The 23,391-nt window shown below is 42.8% G+C and overlaps 1 protein-coding gene across 1 annotated transcript in view; it reads left to right on the top strand.

The window, feature by feature from the left end:
* The first annotated feature begins 380 nt into the window (after window positions 1-380).
* LOC128690238 (neurogenic locus notch homolog protein 4) overlaps window positions 381-23,391 on the top strand; it is a 42,568-nt gene continuing 19,557 nt past the window's right edge. The window contains exon 1 of the mRNA XM_053778820.2: window positions 381-439. The gene's annotated coding sequence lies outside the window, so the exon portion shown is untranslated. The remainder of the gene's footprint in view (window positions 440-23,391) is intronic.

The following is a 23,391-nucleotide window of genomic DNA, read 5'->3' as shown; positions in this document are numbered from 1 at the left end:
CTGGTCACCTTGGGGGATGCCTTATGGAGGTGCTGACTGGTGTGCTGTAGTTCGGAGAATTTTACCTTCTTGTTTTCTTTCGTAACCGACATGTATTGCATACTTGTGACTGACCAAAGATATCCTACTCTTCATTCTTTACATACTGTGAGTACTAACAACGTATTTCTGTTATTAGATACGAATAAAAAACAGTAGGCTTTTAGGGCACTCCTTGACATCTTAAGATAGCTTAGAAAAACAGCTACGTGGGCATGAGAGCCGTAGGTCGCCCCCTGCCCGGGCGAAAGGAAGTGGGAGTGTACGAAGGTCAGTGAGACAGCGAGAGAGAGAGGGTCACGCCCTGGCGAGGCTTGCTGGGTGGCTGGCGACGGTACCCTGCCAGAGCACGAAGAGCGGCCGCTACCATCACTTGTGCCACTTCTCCTGGGGATACCAAGTAAGACCAACCTCTTTCTGGTTTGCCTGGCCACGGCTCATACCTTCTTTAGCCAACGGTTATTTACACTTATGTTATAACTGTATTTTAATTAGGAATGATCTTAATTAAGATTACGTCGTATATTGTGCACTTAGTAGTTACGTAACGGAATATTCTTATATCCGAGCTAAAAACAAATCTACAAAGATCATATACTGTACGCATAAACTCAGAAAATAATTACCTCATTAAAGCACCCTGAATGTACGACATACAGAAAAACGATATCTCATAATTTATACTTTTGATACCTAATCTATCAACTAAAATATCTTAAATGAATGAAAGATATAGAACACTTGAAAAGTAGCTGTGTCTTAGGCTAACAATTAGAGAACAGTTTGTCAACATTGATGGTCCAGCACTTCAACCTTCTACCAGTAGACATAAATAAATTGCTAGAACAAAGCTAGAAGTACTCAAGAGGAAAGTGGACAAGTCAACATTTGGGACTATGCAGGCTGCAAGTAGCAACAAGATAATCGGCCCAGGGGATGAACTGAGGAACTTGGCCACAGGCCAGGCTCCAGAATAGTAGGATCGGGTAGTCAACAGGGAAGCTTGGCCACAGGCCAGGCTCCTGGAGTAGAATTGTCAAAACCTGTCAGGTATGTTAGAGAGTAAGGCGTACATTACAAGAGACTGGCTGGTAGGTGACACCTGGACCTATTTTACCGTCCAGGTTACATCTCCCTCTTCAACAACCGCTACATTTAAATAAAAAAAAGATAATATAACTTTGGTCTGACATGACGAATTGTTTGCAGGTTATGCAATTAATCTGTGTATCTTAACCAAAGTATGTCTACCTACCCTACTCGAAAGCGAATATTCACACCCGACTAGAAATGGGTGTAGGGGCTGAGCTCTAACTCCTGAGCCCAGCCTTCCCACTCTTATTTCTTGGTGAAGTCCTGTTCTTCAGGACTCTTGTCATACTTTTTAATATATACATCTTGTATCATGTGGCGTATCGGTTGTTCCTGCCTATCTAATATGCTATCTCCCCCATGGGCTACATTTAGCTTTGCACTTTGGGGGTAAAGGGGCGAACAGGCGCAACGAGTGAAGCAGGAGAGGTATATGCCAGCGTGGGCGCTGGTGAGTGGGCAGCGAGTGGGCATGAAATAGGCTTGAAGGTTGCCCACCTGCTACCTGCCGCACCTGTCATCATCTACCTCATTACCCCCCTCACAGGTACTCTCAACACACCAACAATAACATGGATACACGTGGATTATTGTGAAATCTGGCTGGACGAGTGAAAATTTCAGCTGGATTTGTGGTTAAAAAGTGATAGTTAAAGAAGTGTGAAAGAGAATTGGGGTGACGGCCGTGATCGCTGAAAGCGACGCCCACGAGCTGATCTCCCCCGCCCGCGAGGACGCGCCCTCTGGCCTTTAGCTGCCACGGTGTTCTCCTTCGTGAGGGCAAGTAGTGGTTCTGGAGAGTGACATGAGGCGCTCTTGTGATGATTACCTCATGATAAAAGGCAGTTTAGTGTTATTGTGACTCACCAGCTTCAGATCAAATTAAATCTGTACGCTTTGAACTTTGGCGTTTCCCAGGGTGATGGTGACATCATGAGTACGTGCACTCGTATTATATATCTATACACACACAGACACACATACACTCTCTCTCTCTATCTCACTCTCTCAAGATGACACGATACGAGACGGACCAAGATTACAGAAGTTGCAAGAGAACGATATGAGCAAGGGCTTTAAGGGGTCAGATTAGGAAACTCTGAGCTATGAAATGCAACGAAGGTTGTGATAGTATTTTGTTTGTGGATCTAAATCATATGATGACCAGCTTACTGAAAGTTTTGGCCATCTGACTGAGGCCTTTCGCTGGCTTACTCGTCGATCCCGTGAAAAAATGAATGTTACGGGTAGGTCATTTGTGAAACCTGATGTTTGAAAGGGAACACCTGAGCTGGTCCATTAGGAAACATTGGAGCACTAAGGGATTTCGTGAAACTTTTAGAACAATACAACATTGTAAAAGTTGAACTCGGAACAAAGGACAATTTTTCTCGAAGAAATTAATATGGAAATTAAACTTGTTGAGATCACTACTTACGAAGTCGTTTAAATCTTTATTAATCAAAGCTAAACATTTTATTTGCAAAATTCCTTGACGGGTGCTGATTGGACGACTGGGTAGCCGGCTACCACATCTCAGCCCCTCATTGGCTGGCTATGATGTAGTATCTTGTTGCTGGTTGGTTATTGGTTAACCTTGACTTCAGTGCCCTGCTAGGCGGCCTCTCACTGGCTGACTTTTTTGCTGAAGAATCTCTCTCTCTCTCTCTCTCTCTCTCTCTCTCTCTCTCTCTCTCTCTCTCTCTCTCTCTCTCGCACATGACTGTTACATCTGTAATATGCATGAATCCCCCAATCCAGTAAAATGTATGCCTCAAAAGCTTTTTTCCCCCTGCTTCATATTCTTTTTCTAGTGATACGAGAGAGAGGTAACTGATTGGCTCTCAGGTCGCTAGTGATAGGAGAGGGAGGTAACTGATTGGCTCTCAGGTCGCTAGTGATAGGAGAGGGAGGTAAATGATTGGCTATCAGGTCGCTAGTGATAGGAGAAGGAGGTAACTGATTGGCTCTCAGCTCGCTAGTGATAGGAGAGGGAGGTAACTGATTGGCTCTCAGGTCGCTAGTGATAGGAGAGGGAGGTAACTGACTGGCTCTCAGGTCGCTAGTGATAGGAGAGAGAGGTAACTGATTGGCTCTCAGGTCGCTAGTGATAGGAGAGGGAGGTAACTGATTGGCTCTCAGGTCGCTAGTGATAGGAGAGGGAGGTAACTGATTGGCTCTCAGGTCGCTAGTGATAGGAGAGGGAGGTAACTGATTGGCTCTCAGGTCGCTAGTGATAGGAGAGGGAGGTAACTGATTGGCTCTCAGGTCGCTAGTGATAGGAGAGGGAGGTAACTGATTGGCTCTCAGGTCGCTAGTGATAGGAGAGGGAGGTAACTGATTGGCTCTCAGGTCGCTAGTGATAGGAGAGGGAGGTAAATGATTGGCTCTCAGGTTGCTAGTGATAGGAGAGAGAGGTAACTGATTGGCTCTCAGGTCGCTAGTGATAGGAGAGGGAGGTAACTGATTGGCTCTCAGGTCGCTAGTGATAGGAGAGGGAGGTAACTGATTGGCTCTCAGGTCGCTAGTGATAGGAGAGGGAGGTAACTGATTGGCTCTCAGTTTGCTAGTGATAGGAGAGGGAGGTAACTGATTGGCTCTCAGGTCGCTAGTGATAGGAGAGGGAGGTAAATGATTGGCTCTCAGGTCGCTAGTGATAGGAGAAGGAGGTAACTGATTGGCTCTCAGCTCGCTAGTGATAGGAGAGCGAGGTAACTGATTGGCTCTCAGCTCGCTAGTGATAGGAGAGAGAGGTAACTGATTGACTCTCAGTTTGCTAGTGATAGGAGAGGGAGGTATATGATTGGCTCTCAGCTCGCTAGTGATAGGAGAGCGAGGTAACTGATTGGCTCTCAGCTCGCTAGTGATAGGAGAGAGAGGTAACTGATTGGCTCTCAGTTTGCTAGTGATAGGAGAGGGAGTTATATAATTGGCTCTCAGCTCGCTAGTGATAAAAGAGGGAGGTATATGATTGGTCTACCGTTGCTCGTGTCTGGAAAGAGAAGCGTCTGATTGGCTCTCCGGCAGTTTAGGGTTGGCCAACAAGGTACATGAAGTTTGTCTCTTTACATGACGAAATTTTATTTGGAAAATTAGAATTTGATTTTCTTGAAGTGTCTTTACATTTCTGTATCTCAATATATCATAAAATGATGCCTCATTTCTCAAAAAATACACCGACTTACAAATATATTGTCCAAATATTGACTTGCACTCTAAACCATAAATTATATCAATAACCAGCGAAATGTATGGGATAATTACCGAATGACTAAATAAATGCATAAAATAACAGATAAACAACATTAAAAATACCAAAAGATAATAGGGGAATAATACCCAAAAACATTAGAAAAAAATTCTCTTATTTATAAAACTTTTGTTCATAAAATTTCACATATAATTGCCCCTGAAGAAGTTCAATATTTAAAAGCAACTTAATATCTGAACAGTCTTATTCAGTTACTAAAAACCGCATAGGTTACGTAGCCTATTATTGAGTGTGATAGCTGTGCAAGGCTGTAATATACCGGTGTTCTGTAATGTACCCTGTCACTACCCTGGCAGCCTGCAATAACAGCGTCATGGTGCAAGCCCAAGGCAGTCCATGCAATGCCACCAGCTAAAAACAGATCCTGTCAATCGTGTTTTTAGACTATAATTTGGGTTTTTCATACAAGATGTTCCCACTTAATCTGTCCAGCCTTGCTTAATTGTGGGTAGTAGGCTACGTTTTTGGTTTATCGTTGTATCATTGCAGTAACATATTTACTATTTTTTACCGAAAGGTATCCATGATATGGTATACTGGTGCTCAAAATTGTATTAATTTTTTTTTATAATGGCAAGCCTACTGCCATTGCTGTGTTAAAATTACACTCATACTGTAATTTCATCAGTGAATTTGTTAAAAAAAATTCCCGAAACATTTAATTGCATTCATTTGTGTTAATTATGGTGCAGCTCTAGTGTAACTGTCACAAGATAGAGCACAAGGTGTGATTGCACAAGCTTTTGTCAAAATACAAAACAATGACTTGCAGCCAAAATACTTTAGCAGCCGCTATTTACTTTATAAAGTATGAGTTTATAGCGCCATAACAAGTCAAAAACCATCTTATGATTTCTCAGCCATACAAATGTGTGTTCTTAATGAGCTGCGTCCAGCAGCTTGTGATACATTAGCACGAATTCAAGTGAAATTTAGAGAGCACTGAGAATGAACAAAACATGACATCACTTAAATTTTCCCTTCCTCCGCCTCCAGTAAATTAGTTATGTAAATTTTTGGTATGCTTTCTTTTACTCGGCATCAAAACTAACCTAACAATCTAATCGTGTTCAAAAATTCTTAATATAATATCGCTCAACTAACCTAATCTCTCTTAAGAATTTACATAACTATATTTAACTGATTTACCAGGGAAAAGACAACGTGATTCATACCGGTTTTAGCTCTGAAGACATTGGTTCTTGACGACTTCTAACTCAGGTTTGGCCGTATATATGAATACCTTTAACTTTTTTACCATTATGCGGATTTTTACCTCGCTAGTTAAAAATTATACAAAATTATCATCATATAATAATCAGGTATCACCTAAAGCTGCCATATTTTTTTCCTTCAATGTTTTTGTTTTTAGCTTGAGAACGATTCATCTGCTCGACTTCAAATTTTTAACGGTGGTGTATTGTAACAAGGGAAAAGTTCCTACAGCTATTGGCATTGTTCAGGTGCCCTTTGATTAATTTAATATAGACCATTTCGACATTTGGCTTCACTGGTATAACTTAAAAAGAATCTTTGATCAACCTCAAGCTCATAAAAGCGTCGGGGTTCTTATCGGAGAGTGAAAGTACCAGTTTGTCAATTCCATTATTTAAATGGCGTGGTATTGTTTTCGTAAAATAAATTTTAGCATGACTTCTGATCAACTGTAAATCTTGGACACTTTCCTTAGTTGTATTAGAAATTTTGGTAAAACTTATGACCCTTTTACGTCTACTGAGGGGGCTGGTCTTGTGGGATATGGGGATACTTCACTCGGCTCACGCAGCGGTCGAAGCGCCGTCTCTTATAAACTTAAACTTGACTAAGAAGAGAGTGAAAGAATATGTACTTTCATATTTTGAGTTTAACGGGTTAGAGACAGACCTGTTGACTCTGATGTGAAGTAATCCGTGGTGAAAGAGCCGTCATATTTATTTTTGATAGTTGAAGGCGTGTGCTACCACCTCTGACACATTATGTGGACGTAGTGTGGGCATGGGTTAACACCTGTGACTCATTACGTGGGCGTAGTGTAGGCGTGGGTTAACACCTGTGACTCATTACGTGGGCGTGGGTTAGCACCTGTGACATGGGTGTGGTATGGGCGTGGGTTAACAACTGTGACTCATTACGTGGGCGTAGTGTGGGTTTGGGTTAAAAATCTCTGAAGCATTAATTAACCTCTGCTGGCAATGGAGACAATGCGTCATTAAGGTGTTGCGTCGCGTTTTCTGTGACTTCTTTTTTGTTGTATTTAAAGAGTGGGACATGAGAGGGCGTCTCATTACGATGTTGATTGTAATCGAAAGTGAGGCTTATAAAGAAGACGTATGCCTTCTTCTCAAGACGGGGGAAAGATGCTGCGTCACTAAGACATATCACAGGCCTGTAGTGAAGGTTCTCGTGATGGAGGACCAACTCAGCTGGTCATTATTCGACCATAAATGATTGCTATATATGGAAGACCCGTTATTTTTGTATTTTTGTTTCGTAATTGAGTCTCAGTAATTGGACAGCATTTTATACTGCTCCATAGTCATTAGTGGCAGTGTTCTGCTGGTAATAATACGCCTGCGACTTATGAGTGCTATTACTGGTTATCCATCAGTTTACTTTCTCTCTCGCTCTCTGTTGATTTCTCAAGCATTTTAACTTTAATATTTGCTTATTGTGATTTAGAATGAGAGGGAGAGTATGATAGTAAAGAAGTGTCACACACACACACACACACACACACACACACACACACACACACACACACAAACCTTGAAAAATGAAATAAATTGGGTCAGCTTTCCGTCTGGTGTCCTCACACTCTGGAAGGAGGGTATAAATAAGAGAACTTTGCATCCTCCTGGTCCTGAGAACCTTCTCGTTTAGGATCCCCAAGGACACCCGCCTCCTGCTGCTCTGGGCCTCCCCTTCCCCGGTGTCCTCATTTACATCCTCCGAGGATGGGTGTCCCTGGCAGGTACCACACACCTGGCCTTTTGAGTATTCCTCATGGGAGGAATATTGTTCACACACACACACACACAAGCATAAACTCACACTTGGTAAGTAAACACATGCTGGGACACAGTTACAGTGGAATCAACCTCCATAGAGTCGTTCACAATAATAGATAAATGCTATATATGCACACTTGTATACATATAGCTACAGGCTCGCTCATGTACACGTACCTACGCACAGACCCACTCACATACTTCTATCAACACACAAATATATTAGCACAGGTAATGATAAAAAAAAAGGTGGAATGGAAAGTGCACTAAAAGCACACTTCTTCTTCGAGCCCCTTCTTGCCTCCTCCTCCTCCCCATTCTTCACGTCCCCTCTTCCTCTCATCACAACCTCCCCCCTCACACACACACACACACACACACACACTATTAACTCTCATTCGTCTCCCCCACCACCCCATCTGTATGCCCTTGACCGGAGAAAGTGGCACAATTGTTTCTCTGGATCCCGTGATGTGGCACACTCCAGACAGGCCCTCTCAGGAACCCTCCGTCAGGTTCTCGCTGTCTACTTTCCCCTTCACCCTACACACACATTACATACACACACATACATTCATTTAGATCAGTCAAAATCAGGAAAATTTGCAAATGCGGTTGGATGTAGTCCATAAACCTCAGCCTTCGGGAACTTATCACGTGGATTAAAATTCGGGAGGTTCACCGGCTCACCTGAACCTTGAAGAACCACACGACAAGGACGAACTCCAGAACCTCACAGGGCAACATGAGATCCCAAGACGTGCTGACCAGTTTCTTGTTTCCAATGATAAGTACTGAGACGCTATGACATTTTTATTGCGAATCTTTTTTTTTTTTCATTATTAATTCAGGGCAGTTCTTATAATGTGGGCTATAGAAAAAATTATATGTAGTTTCTGTTTTTATTAAATGTAGACGTTTTGGTGTACCAGACATTGTTTCTTTGCATTGACTTGGGATTTATGGAACACTTTTGAAGCAGGTGTTCTAAAATCAAGTTTAGAAGTGAACAAAGTGCATGAATATTGAACAAAAAGTTTCAAGGTCTTACTCTCATGAGAAACCAGACCAGTTTTGTCTACACTCCAGCAACACCACACACACCACACCATGTTACCATACCACACACACCACACCATGTTACCATACCACACACCACACCATGTTACCATACCACACACCACACCATGTTACCATACCACACACCACACCATGTTACCATACCACACACCACACCATGTTACCATACCACACACCACACCATGTTACCATACCACACACCACACCATGTTACCATACCACACACCACACCATGTTACCATACCACACACCACACCATGTTACCATACCACACCATGTCATCATACCACACACACCACACCATGTTACCATACCACACACACCACACCATGTTACCATACCACACACACCACACCATGTTACCACACCACACCATGTCATCATACCACACACACCACACCATGTTACCATACCACACCATGTCATACCACACACACCACACCATGTTACCATACCACACCATGTCATACCACACACACCACACCATGTTACCATACCACACCATGTCATACCACACACACCACACCATGTTACCATACTACACCATGTCATCATACCACACACACCACACCATGTTACCATACCACACACCACACCATGTTACCATACCACACACACCACACCATGTTACCATACCACACACACCACACCATGTTACCATACTACACCATGTCATCATACCACACACACCACACCATGTTACCATACCACACCATGTCATCATACCACACACACCACACCATGTTACCATATCACACACACCACACCATGTTACCATACCACACACACCACACCATGTTACCATACCACACCATGTCATCATACCACACACACCACACCATGTTACCATACCACACACACCACACCATGTTACCATACCACACCATGTCATCATACCACACACACCACACCATGTTACCATACCACACCATGTCATCATACCACACACACCACACCATGTTACCATACCACACACACCACACCATGTTACCATACCACACACCACACCATATTACCATACCACACACACCACACCATGTTACCATACCACACACACCACACCATGTTGCCATACCACACACACCACACCATGTTGCCATACCACACACACCACACCATGTTACCATACCACACACACCACACCATGTTACCATACCACACACACCACACCATGTTACCATACCACACACACCACACCATGTTACCATACCACACACACCACACCATGTTACCATACCACACACACCACACCATGTTACCATACCACACACACCACACCATGTTGCCATACCACACACACCACACCATGTTGCCATACCACACACACCACACCATGTTGCCATACCACACACACCACACCATGTTGCCATACCACACACACCACACCATGTTGCCATACCACACACACCACACCATGTTGCCATACCACACACACCACACCATGTTACCATACCACACACACCACACCATGTTACCATACCACACACCACACCATGTTACCATACCACACACACCACACCATGTTACCATACCACACACACCACACCATGTTACCATACCACACACACCACACCATGTTACCATACCACACACACCACACCATGTTACCATACCACACACACCACACCATGTTACCATACCACACACACCACACCATGTTACCATACCACACCATTTCATCACACCACACACACCACATCATGTCATCACACCACACACACCACACCATGTCATCATACCACACCATGTCATCACACCACACACACCACACCATGTCACCACACACATCACACCACACACGCACACCACACCATGTCACCACACCAAACACACCACATTATGTCACCACACCACACACACCATACCATGTCACCAAATCATAACACACACTACCACACGTACCACATCATACCACACATACACATTACCACACCATCCCATACTATAGCACTATACCATACTAAATTAGGAGAGTACAAGGTGAGCGCGCGCGCACACACACACACACACACACACACACACACACACACACACACCATACATTAAAGTTACACTTTTTTATGTTACTGTTCTTACTAAATGGTTATAACTATGGCCATATTTTTTAAAGGGACGGACCGATAAGCCAGCGGAAGGCCTCGGTCAAATGCCCAGAAGCTCCAACGGCGGGTCATCATCTAAGACCCCCGTCAGGAAACACCTGTCCTATTTCCTGACGAACCTAACCTAACCTGATGTTACTGTCTCTCCTGACGTCACTTTACTTCTGCTGTCTGAACTTGTAGCAGCAGCAGCAGCAGCAGGAGGAGGAGGAGCAGCAGGAGCAACAGCAGCAGCAGCAGCAGCAGCAGCAGCAGCAGCAGCAGCAGCAGCAGCAGCAGCAGCAGCAGCAGTGGTGCTTCCTCTCCCTCCTGCTGCTGCTGCTGCTGCCCAAGTATATGGAGATAACAGGATAATCATCCATTACACTAAATACTATTTCAACGCTGCTTCCTGCTCTCAGAGAGAGAGAGAGAGAGAGAGAGAGAGAGAGAGAGAGAGAGAGAGAGAGAGAGAGAGAGAGCGCTACCTACTCACCTATCTACCCTTACACATCTTGCCCTAGGTATCAGGAAGGGACACAATACCCATGTTGCTATCACAATGTAGTGAGTGTTGCAGCCTCAGTGAAAGTGGTGGTGTCTACAACATGCCCTGCTCTTGACCCCTCACTCATGGTGGGGCAGGTGGGGGCAGGTAACAGGTGATGTCAGGTAATGGGAGTGCCAGGTAATGGGATGCCAGGTATTAGGGCGTAGGAAAGAACTAGGGAAGGAAGGGAAGGTTGTGGTGAAGGGGGAGGTATTTGCCTATTTTTGGTAGGGGTCGATTCACAGCTACTGGTCCCGGCTTTTCGATGATGGCTACTTGGTACACTCTTCCTGTGTGTGTGGGGGGGATCAGCTCAGACTGTCCCTCCTCATAACCTTTAAATAACATAATTTAACCATCTAGAGTCTGTATTTACACTTAAATCACTATTTTACAACTTATTTAATTTCTTGTCTTCCCATGACTGCCTTCTCTGTCTCCGAAATATTTTGCATGTCATGATTATATCACCTCTTACTGTAAGCCCCTCTAGTACTCGTGTACTCCTACTTCATAGCTCAAGCCTCTCTTCCGGTAATCTGGAGGCTTATTAATAATAATAATAATAATAATAATAATAATAATAATATACAAGTACATATGCAATGTATACAGTCCTAGCTGACATCAGTGACGTGCTTATAGAAAGCTCCTTATGCAGAGCATTTGGGGTAAAATTGGTCAAATTTGTCCCAGGATGCGACCCACACCAGTCGACTAACGCCCAGGTACCTATTTTACTGATAGGTAAACATGTACAGCAGGTGTCTTAAGGAAACACGTCCTGATGTTTCCACCTGTACCGGGGATCGAACCACGGACCTCAGTGTGTGAGTAGAGTACGCTAGTAATCGAGCTACCGGACACCTTAGAAATTAAGAATATTACTCCTTATGTTTGGCTAGAAGGCTCCACACTGGTGCCAGGCACTCTAGGCACTGACGCACACATGCGCTGTAGTGTCTTGATGGAAAACATGTTTACCTTTCTTAAGGCGATAATTATGTTCACCAGAGCAACATACGACGCTCGTGATTTATTACACGAGCTTCAGGCCATTACTTAGTTGCATTGATTACTCCAAGCCTCGGTTTTTATCTTAGGTTGGTTCCCAGTAACGTGAGACACACACACACACACATAAAAACACACACACACACACACGCACACACACACACACACTCACACACTTTTTTATGAAATTAAATGATGTAAGAGGAAGATGATGATAACGAAGAAGGTGAGCGAAGAGACGAAGACAGGATGGTGGTGTTGGGGCACAACTCCAGAGTCATCCACCGTCTGCTCGGAAGTTTCTTCCATGTCCTATGGTGAAAGTAAGAGCCTTTGAATTTATAAGGTCATGTCTGTGGACGAGTGTCTTGTGTGTGTGTGTGTGTGTGTCTGTGTCTGTGTGTGTGTGTGTGTCTGTGTCTGTGTGTCTGTGTGTGTGTCTCTTGTGTGGAACTGCCTGTGTGTGTGCTGTCACCATGTCATAGAACTCCAGTAGGTTTGTGACACAGGATTTCCCGTCCCTGAAACCATGCTGGCTGCTGTTGATGAGATCATTCCTTTCTAGGTGTTCCACCACTCTTCTCCTGATAATCTTCTCCATGATTTTGCATACTATACATGTCAGTGACACTGTGTAGATGTATTGAATATTGTTGTTAGGGGTACTAGTCTGCTCCCTCTCTCAATACCCATGGGGAGATGTTATCTGGCCCCATTGCCTTTGAGGTATGCCTGTGTGTGTGCAGAAAGTTTTAATTATCACTCATATTTTTTTCTTGAAAGCCCTCTTCCAGATATTTCTTCTTCACCTCCTGCTTTCTCTCCCATTATCTTCCAGATATTTCTTCTTCACCTCCTGCTTTCTCTCCCATTATCTTGCACCTCTAATTACCTTGTCTGTCCCCTTCCTCAATTAAATAATTCTGGCCGCTTGAGTGGTAGTTGGTACAGCTCAGTGAGTACAACAACCACCATAGGTTGTTACAAGAGCCTCTCTACCTAACCAACCAGATACGTACTTTGATGTTTGCACATTAAAGTCGGGTCATAATGTATAAAACATTCTCATTATGTTGCAGTTAATTTATCTAATCGATGCAACTGGTGTTGCGGTGTTGTGGCTGAGATCAATGTGTGGTGGGAATATTAGGAAGAAAATAAGTAAATAATTGAGTGAGTGCAGGGGAGTTGTTTTGAGATGGTGTGGTCATAGAGAAAGGATGGAGAACGATAGGTTGAGTTTATTTATCTTTGGAGGTGTAGGGGATGTACCAGGAAGTTGCAAAGAGGAGGGTGTGAAGGAAATTGCGAAAAGTAGGTCGAACATTGAAGAGGCATGTATGAATATGTTAGAACAGCGTGGATAGAGGCGAGAGGTTTTAGAGATTAAAAGTGCTGTTAGCGTATAACCAGGATAACATTTATGACGGGATTCAGGGGAAACCACCAAGTCCGACTTTAGTTTTTGGAGGTAGGAGTATGCTGGATATACTTAAGAGTTGTTTACCGAAATATTCTTAGTCCCTGGACCTGCCTCTTAACTTACAACCTGTCGGTATTAACAATCCCTGGCCTCCTGGGCTGTCAAACCGACTCGCGAAGCTATTTATCAAGTTTGCCCCCACCACTTCCTCACCTAATATGTGTGCGCAAATCAGGTTAAGTTGGAGATTGATGTCTGGTCCCTTTCGAAGGGCACTTTCCCTTTGCTTAGATCATCCTTCTTTCTTCCCTTAAAAGAGGTGATGTAGGGAGGAGCTGAGGAGAGGAAGGGAGGGTATGAACGCAGGACCAGTTTTGAGGACGAGACGCTAGGGTCTGTAACTTTTTTTTTAAGGGGGACCTGTGGGCGCTACTGAGGTCCCACTGCATCATACCTGCTGATGCCAAGAGAAACTAGAAATGAGGATAAAGAATCCCTTATGATCCAGTAGTGGAACCTGACAGATGGTCCAACCAGCTTGATTTTGCAAGTTCTCCCTCACCCTCCCGCACAGGTCGTTTTCTGTTGACGTAATCTATAAGCACTCCCCGGGTCATTACCCCCGGGTTCACTTTAGGTCAAAGAAATCTTGCGTCTATAGAATTTCACTGGGGACAAATGGTCATCAAGGGGCCAAAGAAAATAATATATAAAACTATATTAATGCGATGGATTAAGAGTAATTTATAAATGGATTTGTAAATTCCACTATCCATGCACGAAGCCACCATCCCGCTCACACATCGGGGCCAAGATTATGAAGTCCCCTCTACTCCTCTTGACAGTCTTGTGCACCTCCCAAGGTCCACATCTTCCTGGTCTATCTCTGCCTCCACTGTCTCACTACCAGCACTACTACTCCATCAACCATCAGCACTACAGAAAAAAACCACACTACTACCGCCACGTAATTACCACCACAACAATCACGCTTCCACTAACACATAAACCACAGCTTGTTGCAGGGAGCAGGAAGACCGTGCCAGATAAGGTCCAGGGCTGCGATGATATCCCTGCCCACACTGAAGGATGTGGGCGTGTGGGCGTACCTGGCCGCCTCAGGACGCCTCCCACACGTGGGGTGAAGGGAGGGTGGGTGGGGTTGTGGTACAGTTGACGGTCCCCAGCCCCTTCCCACATCCCCCTAGTCCAGCGCCTCTTGCATGGAGTGAAGGATAAGCGGGGTTAGGGGCCGGATTGGGGAGGGAGGAGGGGCAGGTACAGCAGCTAATGCAGAGTGGTGACTTTCCCTATCCCAAGACACAATCAACCCAACTACCGTATATTTCACTCCCTCCCCATCCCCCCCTCCTCCTCTCTTGTAATCTTTGTCTATCCCTCTTCCACCTTTACGATCCTTCTCTCTTCTCCTTTCCTCCAAGGTGACTTGGAGGTTCCCGTTGTTCATGAGCCCTTGGGTTGAATGTGATCTAACATGTTTCCCCGGTCATGTTAGATCACACAGGATGGGGTTCATACATGTTTAAAATGTGTCAGCCTGAGCTGGGAGACTTCAGTAGGGCTGTGGGGGTATCGTCAGGCATTCACTTCAAGGTTTGTCAGCTAAGGCAGTATCTAGAGTTTCGTTCTGGCAAAGCTGAAGTTTATATTACTTGTTAATTACCATATCTCAGGATAGCCTATCCAGTTCCTAGGAGAAGTAAAAAATTGTATGAGGATAAGCTTTTATGGGGGGGGGGAAAGGATGGTGTGTGATGGTGATGGGGTATGAGATGATAGGTAAAGGTGATGGGGTATGGATGGTGGGTGAGGGGAAGGAGATGACGGTTTAGGGCAAGAAGCCACCATCAGCAGATGGTTTAGGAAGTGGTAGCTGAGGTGCAGCCAACTTTCACTCATACCAACAACAAACGTAAATTTATTTAGTAAGAGAGAGTGGATGTTAGTAGTTCACTTTCTCTTACTTTTCCTTCTTTGACACTTAGGGAATTTAGAAGGGTTAGCTTTAGAGTGACGGAATATATTTTACAAAGTAAAATCTGTTCTCCTACCACAGCTCATTTTAAATCCCAGCTCTAGTAATAGCATTTTCGTTAATTTGTGGCGTTTATTTACTTTTTGAGAAACATAAACAGAGGGAAGCTGGTGTACGTTGGGTAGATTTGGGCCACGACTTTCATTTGGCCATTTGAGTTAATTACTCCGATGTTGAAGTCTCGACTGAAATGATAACTGTAATCAGAAAGAGTGGAGGAGACAGGCGGGTTGCCTTGGTCTCTGTCTAACCCAGGTATAGAGTTTTTAAGCTTGGGTTAGCGAACTAGCACCTCTTTACAAATACACTGCAGTTAAATTTCACCTCTGTCTCTGTCTATCTTTCTCTCTTTCTCTCTCTCTCTCTCGCTCGGTATCTGTCTCTCCCTCTCACACTCTATAATTTCTCTTATGTTCTTTCCCTTCTTTCCCAGCGGGTGAAGGTGTGGCCACGACTTGCACCGCTGCAGGTACAAGTTCTGATAATCAGGTCCACATCCTCTCCTCCTCCTCCCATGATTCCGATGTCGCCCCCAGGTCACCCCTCAAGTCCTCTCACAGGCAGGGTCTCCCTCTTTCCTTGGGCTGTAACCTTGCGCGTTGAATATTCTTTTTCTTGAATTCTGCAAAAGAACCATCACATTTCTTCAATGTCAGTGTTGTTTGTTGTTGTTACTGGATGTGGTGATGGGGGAGGAAAGGGAGGCGAGAGAAGATTGTGGAATGAAGAATTCCACCAACTGGAAGGAGATTGTGAAAGATGGAGTGGGGGTGCGGAAACAGATGGAGGGGCCAGTTCCATAAAAGGAGGGAAATGTGATGGAGGAGGAACCCTAGACCGGGATACTGGTACCTTACACACACACACCTGCATACGTGTGTGTGTTGCAGCCAAGAAAAATGCATTCGACCCATCCTTCTCGTTTCCCATTTCCCTCAGCTTATTGTACATTTCCATCAGGTTTGTGAGTCAAGACTTTCCGTTTCTGAGATGAATCTCGTTTCTTCAAGGTGTTCTACTGTTCTCTTATCTTTATAACTTCACCAGGAATGCTGATCACATACATTAGTCCCTAATCTACCTCATATTTTTATGTGAATGTGTGTGGGTGACCTAGTGTGTATTGCGCATGTGTATGAATATGAGTGTATTTTTTGTGCATGTGTATGAATATGCGTGTATTTTTTGTGCATGTGTATGAATATGCGTGTGTATTTGCAGGTCCATGTGCCTCCCAATGTGTACGTGCACTAAGCAGTATGGTCTCGCCCACCCGCCTCAGCAATGGCAGGTTTCTTGTTGATCCCCGTCGCTAGCCGGCAAAACAACATATTTAAGCATACACATCACACGTGAATTAATATTATTTATCACTCATTTTCTTTCTCATCAATATTTCTTGTTCGTCACTCAGTTTCTTTCACTTGTCAGTCTCTCTTGTTACTGTCAGTTTTTATCTCAGTTGTAACACTCAGACTTCATTCCATAGTAAAATTATTCTCCCACTGCATCATGCCAAACATGTTTTAATATAATAAATAACTAAACATAGGCAAATCATTGTGATATTAACTTTGAAAATCGGATCCCTGTCTGTGTCGTATAAAGTTGAATAGCTTGTGTACATACAACTAAGAGTCTCGCCCATGTTAAACATCACATCAAGACTTAGTGCTTCTCACTCTCTTGTAAAAGTAAGCTGAGGTACCTGTTTAGCCTCGCCTTGCCCACAACGTGCCAGGGTCTAGGCTGGTGTGGGCGTCTGGTGGGTGTGCGAAGGCGTTCAAACCAGGATCTAGTGCTCTGAGGACAACAAGTGATCTATAGTCCGACGATTCACCTTTTTTTTGGGAGGGCTTTCAGGGTATCGTAGTTTCCCCAATGGAGGCGTGTAGGCTGTGTACCGTTCCAGTCCTTGCTCTGGTCAGCTGTGTCGCTTCCCTTATGGCCGCTCGTAGGTGGAATAACCCGTCTGCCAGTTATGCAATAAAAAAGTATAAAAATGTGAATATATTGTTTTCACTAGTTGGAAGCTAGTTAGTCACTATTTTTTATTACATCTCGCCGAATGCCTATTAATTATTTTACCTCCTGACAAGTGATACTAGGCTTACAGAATTATAAGTCGTATAGATACTTTATTTCGCAGGAAATCACTTGTTCTTACTCCTGCTGTGCCTTCCTACAGATCATAAAGCCCACATATCGGCAGGGTTTAGTGCCAGCCAGACCCCCTTCTTGGCAGCTGGACCCACGATACAGTTGAGGCGTGGGCTGCAAGAGTGGTCCAACAGGTTTTCTGGAGGTTCAAGTGGCTGTCTGTCTGCTCCCTCCTGCCTTCACTTCATCAGCCATGGACTTTTTGCTACATCTGATCTAATGTCAGGCTGATGTGCAGCTGACAGTATTCCAAAATCTTCACAGGTTAATGGGGAAAGAAAGCAATGGTCTGGAATATATGCTGTAGAAATAGGAACTTTACGCTAAATGTCAGCTTTCCAAAAAACTTGTCGGTTCTGTTTTACTTTTAGGCATCGAAATCTGATGCATAGTATAACCTTTATAATATTAACTTTTATATATAGCTGAGCATAAACAAAATGTGGGATATCTGGCGAGGACATACAAACTCCGTGGAATGATGTAGGTATACACAAGAGGGCTACGATGTCGCAAGAAACTAGGTTACTTGCAGCCTAGTGAAAGTCCTCTAATCAGGCTTTATCGTCAGCTCACCACCATTCCTCATCAATGCAAACACTTCTGCAGAACATTATAGGCATTCCGGTCTCTGAATAGCTTAAAAATAGGATTTAATTTATGGCAACTAAATTTTCATTTTTTTTTTGTGCGTGTGGGGGGGGGGGGATGGTGCACGCAATACTTTCCCTTGGCCTGGTCTATCGTGGCCTCATAAATATTGGGAAACTTGCCTATGTGTAGGTAGTGGTGTCACTCACCTTTCCCTGGTGATGGTGGTCTCACCCACACACATACACCATGTACAGTTACAGCTGTGTTCAGTGGAGCTGCACCTCGTCTCCTTACACCCACACTCCACAACTGACCTGTAGATGACCCCATTCCTCCAGCCATGCTGGAAGCAATCCTTTCAAGTTGCCGCGACAGACGAACTCATAGGATATTTTCATCACCCTATTGAAAGTTCCCACCTCATGTTTACCAATTTCATTACCGTATATATAAAGCTCATCTTGTGTGATGGCTTATGACGTGGAAACATATCTGGCTTTTCCTCCCGTAACGTTACTTACATGTAATAGGGTCGTAGCACACTGCAAGTGCATTCAAGGCCTCGAGTGAAAAGATTCTTAAGCAATGACTTTAATTTTCTCTATTTAAAAATCCTCTGAATATTTACTCTCTCAATAGTGTATTGGCATTGCCATTGACAATGACAAGAATCAATATTAGTCATTTGGGTTTAGAGCCTATCGACTGCACATGGGATATTAAAACCACAGGTTTCAAGTGCACTAAACAAGAAATAGAAAAGATGTATTTAAAATATATTCCAGTGTATACACTCACTACCGCCAGCACATTAAAATAAATTACATTAATTTGACAATCCTTTCACAATATAAAAGAAAATGTAGATCGCAGATTAAAAAAAAAAAATCTCACTCGTCATTTTTTTCTACAGTAACTTTCGATGTTTGTGTCCATGATACCCTCCAGGGCGAGTGGCACACCCTCGTCCGTCACCCAGTGATAACCTTTACATCACCCAAGCATAAAACGGCTATGTAAGACAATCACGAGCAACTATGCAGTTTTTAATAAGCCTATTATATTATATTAGAAATTACGAAGGCAGTATTATGGTATTTACCAACTACGCTTCTGATAGTCTATCAGCCACGATGTTTCTGGCCGTCTATGAACGACATCTCTGAATACTTACGTTTCTGACCATCTGCCAGACTCTTGTGACCGTCTACCAACCATTCCTGTTACATGAACGGGTATAATTGTTTTTCGAGTTTGCTCCTGAAGCGACTAATTTAGTGTGTACTTTAAACCCATCCTGTGGGTGGTAGTGGCTAGTTTATTGTGAAGCCCATATCCATCCTATAGACGGAAGCGCAAAAGAGTATGGATTCACATAAAAAGCCTAAGAATTAGGGTTTACAAGGGTTAGTTACCATGAGATTATCCAAACGACAGAAGCTGCAGTATTTACATATTAATTGTATTCCTTACAGGAAGCCAGTATGTTGCAAGACTAGTGGTGGCGCAGTTAAGTTTACCTTCCGAGCTATGTTTGTGTTTCCCCCTGTCAATATTTATCAGTACGCAGGTGAATATTGTGGCGTAGAAAGACATAAAAATGGTTAAAATTCATTTACATATTTATTTCTGTCAATCCTTCGCTCTAACGCGAACAGATTCATGACAGACGTTTCCATTACAGTTGTGGAATTGATGGCCAGGATTTCAATTTCATTGTTGACATTCTCAACATCTACAAAGCACAGCTTCACTTACCTCCACGACACATTTACAAGCTTGCCTCGTCCCCTAACATACCTACCTACTTTTGTCTCTCTTGTTTCTCTAATATATATATATATATATATATATATATATATATATATATATATATATATATATATATATATATATATATATATATATATAATATATATAGAGAGAGAGAGAGAGAGAGAGAGAGAAGTACCACCTTCATGCTGGAATGGGGACCCTCATCATCAGAGAAGACAATAAACGTACCTTAAGGAAAACTCAAGGTTCTCCCCGGAGCTGTTTGAATATTTTCTTCTCCTACCACCCCTATATATTTTATATTCTATGTGAACATTTATTAATATACAGAATACATTTACAGAAAAAACATAAACATGAATACAATGGCACAATGTATCAAAGATCATGAATTTCCTCCAGCTCCTCCGAGGCTGGACGCGAGCCAAGTATGCAGCAAGCATTTCCCCTCTGGATGGCTACGCTGAGGCGCTGGAACATGAAAGTGGCTGCCCTTAGGTTCCTGGTGGTGTCGATGAGTCTGGAACCCAATTCTTTAAGGAAACGTGTGACATTTTTTTCCCCATGATCCCAAGGTCTCTGATCTCATATATATATATATATATATATATATATATATATATATATATATATATATATATATATATATATATATATATATATATATATATATATATATATAAAGGCTTACAGGAAGAATATTTGGATTTCTTCCTGAAGCCGTTTGAATATTTCACTTCCCCTACCACCCCATCTTTTCATTCTTTTTTACCAATAGGTATATTTTAATACAAAATATGGTACATAAGATTAAAGAGAAACATTGCTGATACAAAGATGGCACATACTGTACATGAGGTGTCAGATACATGTCTAGTAAATATTGTTACGTGTTTGTCACTGATTATAATGCGAAAATCTCATCCAGCTCCTCAGAGCTGGGGCGTGTGCCCAAAATACAGCAGACATTACCCTTCTAAACAGCCGCACTGAGTCGCGGAACAGAAAGTTGCCCTGAGATCCCTAGTTATATACACGTATATATAAATAGGATAGTGTGTAGGAGAGTACGCTAAAGGGAAGGGGTGCTTTCTCAAATAAGGAAGATGACCAATTATAGCTAAGAGAGGACCTAGAAGAACCCAAATCCTCACGACTCCACTCCCACCATCCTGTACCTCGAAAATTATTATTATAATGCCCAGAATCCTTTATGATCGTCTATGTGCAAGATTTTATCCATGGCCTAATCTTATTTTTGTTATTATTCAGTTTGTATATAATTATTCTTTAACTTGTAGTTGCAATTCCTTCCTCACTCATCGAATTAAAAACACAGAGAATCTCTGGACGATATCAAAGATAAGTGAAGATGCTACAATATTTATTTTTCTTGTACTGAATTAATGCTTTGAACAGTACATGTAATTCGTTCACAGTGTAAGTCTAAAATAATGCTTATCGACGTTTGTGCACCTCAGCTATCCTAGTAAATTCGGTAAATTCATTGTTAATTTCAATTTTGCTGACCAACATTTAGGAGGAGGATACTTGTGACTCCCAAGTTCTGGGAAAAGCCTATTGTAGGTACTTTGGTAGTAAAATGACAATTATAATATTAAAGATAAAGCGATATTTCTTTAGAGAATAAGCAATATAAGTAAAAGTATATGCAAGATTACGTGCTCATTACTGGGTGTGTATATGTGGTATTGTTTGATTTATACAGGTTAAGTGCTTCCGTTTTTTTTTTAATACGTGTAGTAAATGTTAGCGGAGCTGTGTGTACCTTCCTTATGATTCCTAATAAGACAACACAGTAATAATACATGTGGTGCAAGTCTTGCACCACATGTGCTATTTTCCCCTAAAATAACAAAAATCCGAAAAAAATATCCGTCACTGATTCTTGCTAATGACATAAAAGAAAATCACTTCACGTGCCAACTCATCTTTCATGCTTAGCCCTTCAAGTAGATGGGAGGGGGTAAGCGTTGATGCTTGTGAAAATCTCTTGATCCAAGGAATTTGAACTTTTGTGAAAAATTATTATTATTATTATTATTATTATTATTATTATTATTATTATTATTAAAGGTTGGAGAGAGGGGGTAAAGGAGATTTTGTGTGCGAGGGGCTTGGACTTCCAGCAGGCATGCGTGAGCGTGTTTGATGGAGTGAATGGAGACAAATGGTTTTTAATACTTGACTTGCTGTTGGAGTGTGAGCAAAGTAACATTTATGAAGGGATTCAGGGAAACCGGCAGGCCGGACTTGAGTCCTGGAGATGGGAAGTACAGTGCCTGCACTCTGAAGGAGGGGTGTTAATGTTGCAGTTTAAAAACTGTAGTGTAAAGCACCCTTCTGGCAAGACAGTGATGGAGTGAATGATGGTGAAAGTTTTTCTTTTTTCGCGCCACCCTGCCTTGGTGGGAATCGGCCAGTGTGTTAATAAAATAATAAAATATTATTATTATTGTATATCACCTGCAGGAGACTTACAGGGCATTACCTGAATTATTACCTGCAAGTAATATGGTTGAGGTAAGTGGGACTTAAGTCACAGTAGGTCACTGAATTGCAACTCCTTCGACTACCCACTTCCTCACTACTTTCACAAAAGCTGGACTTGACATTAAATTAATATAATTTTAAAACCAGCTACTCTGGTAAAATTACAATTAGGTGGTTTGCTGGCTGGGTCCACAAAAATATAACCCTTAGTACAATACATATAATCCAATGGTGTTATTAGAAAAGAACTTGGTATTGCCACTTACCATTTAATTGCTGGAAGACAATGCTGATGGATTATTATTATAATCAAGGGGAAGCACTAAACCCGTAGGATTATACAGCGCCTGGGGGGATGTGGAAGGCATTCAGGCTTAATTCGGGGAACTGGAGCACAGATCCAATTCCCTAAATCAAGAGCCCCTCGCCAACATCAAGGAACCTTCCCTGAGGGGAATGCTGATGGAACACACCCTAACCTAACCCCTGGTATCTAGAATTTACGATGGCCAACGCAAAAACTACTGTATATCATGGGTAGGCACTTAGCTAAGGTGTGTTGTTGGGAAGGATTCATTCAATTCCTCTATTTTCGTCCTCCATACGCAATTCTTGCGGTCCCGCAAATTTCCTGTCCCAATCCTTCAACAGAAACGTGTCAGCAATTTCTAAATTACGAAATGAGGCCAATACACCCCATTAGGCCTCCGAGGACGCGCGAGTATTCACAGAA

The sequence above is a fragment of the Cherax quadricarinatus genome, chromosome 1 (genome assembly GCF_038502225.1).
Source record: "Cherax quadricarinatus isolate ZL_2023a chromosome 1, ASM3850222v1, whole genome shotgun sequence".
Lineage (NCBI taxonomy): Eukaryota > Metazoa > Arthropoda > Malacostraca > Decapoda > Parastacidae > Cherax > Cherax quadricarinatus.
Note: the sequence above shows the minus strand (reverse complement) of the source record. Positions and strands in the feature narration are given on the sequence as shown.